Source organism: Acipenser ruthenus, chromosome 9, assembly GCF_902713425.1.
Source record: "Acipenser ruthenus chromosome 9, fAciRut3.2 maternal haplotype, whole genome shotgun sequence".
NCBI lineage: Eukaryota > Metazoa > Chordata > Actinopteri > Acipenseriformes > Acipenseridae > Acipenser > Acipenser ruthenus.
In genome coordinates this window covers 24,979,506-24,985,505 of record NC_081197.1, presented here as the reverse complement: position 1 = coordinate 24,985,505, position 6,000 = coordinate 24,979,506, and positions in this window count along the sequence as shown.

Genomic DNA, 6,000 nt, shown 5'->3' with positions numbered 1-6,000 from the left:
GGATGTAATAGGGTCCCACTGTAATCCGCCCTCCCGATCTCGTGTGGCGTTGCATAGGGCAGCCCGAAGTCGGGGCGAACGACCTGAAAACGATCATACTGGGAGTTCTGGTGTGGTGGGTCGTTTTGCCCTGACGCGGAACCGCACGGTCGCCGGGCTCACTTTCTGCAATCAGCTGTGCTGTGTTCGCCGGTTGGCTGAGGCGGGGGCATTAGCTGATTGCAGAGGCGGGGTTGGGCAGTATTTAGGCTGCGCGGTTTCTGCATTCGGGCTCTCTGTCCTGGGTTAGCAACAGGAGTTCGCTGGGCTGCTGCGTGTGTGTGTTGCTACTTACCTCTGCTCCTATTCCAGACCCCTGAACAGACGGCTGCCTGCGTCCCGACTACGTTCTTCTTTCCTGGAGCGTATGTTTTGGAAGTATCCGGAAGTCTAATTTCCGCTCAGGGCGGTGAGTGCTGGAGTATGCTGCAGCTAGTGTGAGAAGGAGCCAACTGCAGACACAGCGCCACCACCACTAACGTGGCCGTCTAAAGAACGGCAGCTACTCTCCTTTGGAGCACTACTTTATTATTGTGTGGGACTGGTTTATTTACTCTTTTTATTTTAACCCGGTTTTACCATAGTTGGTACTACCGGGGGTTGTTGTGTTTGTTTTGCAAAACCTGTTACTCTGCCTGGGTACCGACTGTGGTTTTGGCCCTGCTGTTTTTATTTAATAAACCTCTACTCAGTTGCCAGGTGGCACTGAGGTTTGCCCACAAGTTTCCTGTGTGTGTGACGTCCTTTCTGGTCCTCCCAAAGACAACTCCCACTACCCTCTAACACTTCTCTTATGCAATTATTTCAATAGTGATTAATACCCTTTGCGGTCCATTTCAATAAATTAAAAGTAAATCAGCTCATTTTTGCTGTTTTAATCTACTATTTGTTAATAACACCGTGTAACAATTTATTTATTTATTTTTTTGTTCCTGGGTAGTAAGTGTTATTTCCTAATTGCTTATGCCTCAAAAGTATAGAAAATGGCTATTATTCCCCACAAACTTTGCTTTTGTGACCAGGACAGTGATATTTTGAAATTTACCTATTTTCCAGAACATTCCAGATAAATTCAGTGCTGAGTAAACTTGGAGTAACTTCTAGAACTTTCTAGAACTTTCCAGTAATATAAATAGTAGTATAAATACAGGGGCCTTAAGCCCACCAGTTCAGTTTAGTTCCAGCTGCCTAAGTGGATACATATCTGCATTTTTCTGAGATGGCATCAAAAGGCTGCAATGGTGGCATTCCTGATGGGTCTCCAAGGCGGTTTTACCAAGTTTCCCTGCTATCTTTGCCTTTGGGACAGCAGGGACACCAAGGCGCACTACCACAGGCGGGACTGGCCACAGCGGACCGAGTTCTCTGTGGGGAGGAACAACGTCAAGTGGGAGCCACTGGTGGACCCCCGGAAGGTGCTGATGCCACCACTGCACATCAAATTGGGCCTTATGAAACAATTTGTCAGAGCTCTAGATAAGGAGTCGGCAGCCTTCAAGTACCTTCAAGACTTCTTCCCTAAGCTGTCTGAGGCAAAGGTCAAAGCCGGTGTCTTCGTCGGACCACAGATAAAGAAGATCCTGGAGTGCAATGAATTCCCCAAGAAGCTCACTAAGTAAGGAGAAAGAGGCTTGGAACAGCTTTGTCGCAGTGGTTCGGGGCTTCCTGGGCAATCACAAGGCCGAAAACTATGTGGAGCTGGTTGAGACTCTGGTGAAGAACTACGGCACAATGGGCTGTAGGATGTCCCTCAAAGTCCATATCCTTGATGCTCATCTTGATAAATTCAAGGAGAACATGGGAGCGTACTCGGAGGAGCAAGGCGAGCGCTTCCACCAGGATATACTGGACTTTGAACGCCACTACCAAGGACAGTATAACGAGAACATGATGGGAGACTACATTTGGGGGCCGATTCGTGAAAGTGATTTACAGTATAATCGTAAATCTCGAAAAACTACTCGCTTCTAAATCTTTTGTAGTCATTTTTGTATTACTTTAGTATAAATACATGTTAATTTGGATTCATATGTTGTTTTTTTCTGACTTTATGTGAACGAAAAGACACAAATTCGCCCGTTTTCTCATTGGAAATAGGTACATTTCAAAATATCACTGTCTGGTCACAAAAGCAAAGTTTGTGGGGAATAATAGCCATTTTCTATACTTTTGAGGCATAAGCAATTAGGAAATAACACTTACTACCCAGGAACAAAAATTGTGTTACATAGTGTAATACAAGTAAAACTTCAAAGAAAAGTTTGAAGTACCTGGTATTGCCAGGCAGTCTCCCATCCAAGTACCAACCAAACACGCATATTATAATTATTATTATTTTTTTAGCAGACACACTTATCCAGGCCAACTTACAATTGTGACATACAATTACACATTTATACCATCAGGTTTTTTTTTACTGGACCAATCTAGATAAAGCAGCGGTGTGTCCCCCCACATGTGATTGAACTCACAAACATCAAGTCAAGATCAAAAAGTGCTCTGACTGCTACTCCACAGATGCTGCAAGCGACGGATCATTAGTGTCTCGTTGTATAAGGCCACGGAAAATTCACGATTTCACGAATTTCACAGAAATCGTGTATTTTACTGCCTACTGTGAAAAATGTCAATATTGTTGATTTCTGGGTGAGGTATTAAATCAAATTCCGAAACATGGCAAAAATTGCACGCTGTTTTTTGTCAATTCCACCAAACTCTGTGGATGCAGAACAAGCAGTTTCTGCATATGGACAGGTTTTTACACCACAAAGACAAACCATGAGTGTTGAAACTGCAACAAGATGCACAATTATTATGATGATTATTTATTTCAGTACAGCAGCAGTGTCTCCCACCTGGGATTGAACCCACAACCATCTGGTCAAGAGTCCAGAGTCCTAACCACTACTCCACACTGCTGCCCATGCTGGCCTTCAACAAATAACTAGTTTTCTGCTTACGGCCAGATAATTTGTGTGTGTGTGCTTGCGTGCACACAACACGCTAGATGGATAAAAAGTTGCATACTTTGTTTACAAAACTCGACAATGTTGCCGAATTTGTCATTCAAACTTGTTTTGTTTTAATCAGTTTTAAACCTTGGTGACTTTCTTTGATGCACTATTAATTTTAGGCAACTTGCAATAGATATTTACATGAAACTTGTACTTTCTATATAGGTAGGCTATATAAATGTCAATTCCTGTGGATAAACGCATCAGCCAAATCAATTAATGACATGTAGTTTTCTAGCTTGCTATTTATTAATTTATTTATACATTTACAATATAAACATGTATTCATTTCTACATTTATTTATTTTAAAATATTTATTTCTAAATGTATTTATTCCTCTATGCATGTGTTTAAATCATTTATTTATTTCTACCAAATAAATTATTCCTTTATTTATTTTTAATTAAACGAGGAACTACAATTCATCAGAGATCAGAGATTTAGACAAGGAAGCTACATGCCACTCTTGTGTACAATTCCATTCTATGGTATCTACCAAACAAACAGGAAACTAGAAATTTTCAAACAGGAAATCGAAAATTTCTATAGAATCGAGCAGAACCTTCAGGTTTCGAGTGAAAGCTGGTCAGGCTTGGATGTAAGCTTAAAAAAAGAACGCATTTCAACAACTGCTCAGTGGCGCAGTGGGCTAAGGTTGTGTGCTCTTCAAGAACGTCATGTTGCAAGTTCAAACCACAGTATTTTTTTTTCCTGCGATATGTGCTGTTTTAAAACATAAATAAACTGTTTAATATAAATGGTGTGGATATCAAACTGCTTGCATTCCCTGGTTTGTTTTGATGTTGACCAACATGTGGAATCACATGATTGGTAGATGTCCAGTTATTTAGCTTTTCTGTTTGAAAAGTCGCTACACACCCTTAAAACGTAGACGGAAGAGGAAGAAGAAGGAGAATAACAATTTTACCTTTGTTTGACGACATATCTCATTGTGTATAAGAGGTATGTAGGTTTTTTTCACATTTGATGTAAGAAGGTTTCATACTTTTGACACTGGTACAGATGGTAATTCTAAGTGATTCTGTTTTGCCGATGCAACATGGTAAATACAGCTAAACTCTTTGAACTGTATAGAGACTCTCGGTAGTTTCAAACAAGTTTTTCTAACTTGTACGAGAAACTACCGTTCCTCTCAATTTAGCTCTGTACATACAGCATCTGATCCTTGTTAATTTTATTTTTTTAATAAACACGCTTCTCTATTCTCTGCAGGTTAGAACAATGCACATTTCTCCGCTTTTAAACTGATTTTCATTTTTAAGTACACGCATTGTAACCTTGTTTTTAACATTTTACTTTCAAAACTTATTTTATTTTTCAACTCTTTATACATTTTAACAAGCTGTTTTAATAATTCCAAGCTTATTTTATTTTTTAACAATATCTATTTGTGTCAATAAAAGCTGCATCTACCATGTGGACATATGGCCATTGGATCTTAAGTCTTTTCTTAAAGTCACTTTTTAAATAACCTTGTTTAACATTAATACTTTAACACTTTCAAGCTTGTTTTATTTATTTATTTTTTCAACACTTTGTACCTTTTTATTTTTCCCATTTTTACTGCTCATTTTATTTTAAAGAACATAACAAACTGTATACCACTGTTTTTAAACTTATTTGATTTTTCTAAAAGTTTTATTTTTTTTAAAAACGCATGTACCACCCGTTTACCCATTCCATTGATCATTTTATTTTTCTGAAAATTTAAAAGCTGCACTCTTTATACATTTTAACAAACTGTTTTAACATTTTAATGCTTTAACACTTTCAAGCTTATTTGATTTATTTTTTTTTTTCAGCACTTTGTACCCTTTTTGTTTTTCCCATTTTTACCGCTCATTTTATTTTTCCGAAATAAAGAATATAACAAAGTGTATATCCCTGTTTTTAAACTTATTTTTCTAAAAATCTAAACATTTTATTTTTAAAAAAGCCCATGTATTCCCTTGTGTTTTGCCCATTTCACTGATCCATTTATTTTTCTGAAATAAAGAATATAACACAAATTAAAAAATAATACCCCAAACCTTTGTTCAATTCCCCATTTTAATGTGATAAACTAGAATCATGGAACATGGTTTCATAGGTGTCTTAAAAACTACAAACACGTGACAGGATGGGAGGGTGGGACTTCCGGAATTCCTTAAAGACTACAAACACGTGACAGGAACTGGGAGGCGGGACTTCTGATCGATCCTGATTGGCTAAGGGCGCCATGTCAAAACCAAATGCTGCATTCTCATTGGTTAAAAATTAACATGGTGACATCTGCTATAGCGTATAAATACTTAGGGGAGACCCTATTTTTAAGACTGACCAGCTTCCAAGAGTTTATATGCACTCTAATAACAAAGGCACACAGACAAGTTTTTTTTTTCTAACATTAACATTTGTTTAGTTTTCTTAATTCAAATTGATATTCTGCTATAATTTGCTACAATAGTATTTCTACTGGTTGTATATTCTTTAAAACACAGTACAGTTATTACAATATTCTGACAGTGTCCGTTACTGAACTTCATTTTTAACTGTAATATGTTCTTTCAACAATAATAATTATATTTGTATAACAGTTTAACTTAACTTACTTACTATAGTACTGTATTATAATACTATAGTAGAACCACAAACATATTTTAGTTTCTAGCTTATTAACTGTACTCCATAGAGTTTACCATGCTGTTCTCGCTGGATCGGAATGTTTGAGGTTCTGAGTCTAATTAAAAAGATGCTTTTGTCTGATAAGGGAGGTTTGGAACTTTCAGCAGGTCGGCCTGACCTTTGTTTTTTTTCAAAATAGGCTTCTCCACACAAGCTGTACACCAGTGATACTCAATTAGATCCACCCGCGGGCCAATTTGGGAATTTTATGACGGGGGACGGGCCGTGCACAAAAGGTTGACAAAAAAATAGCTATATAAC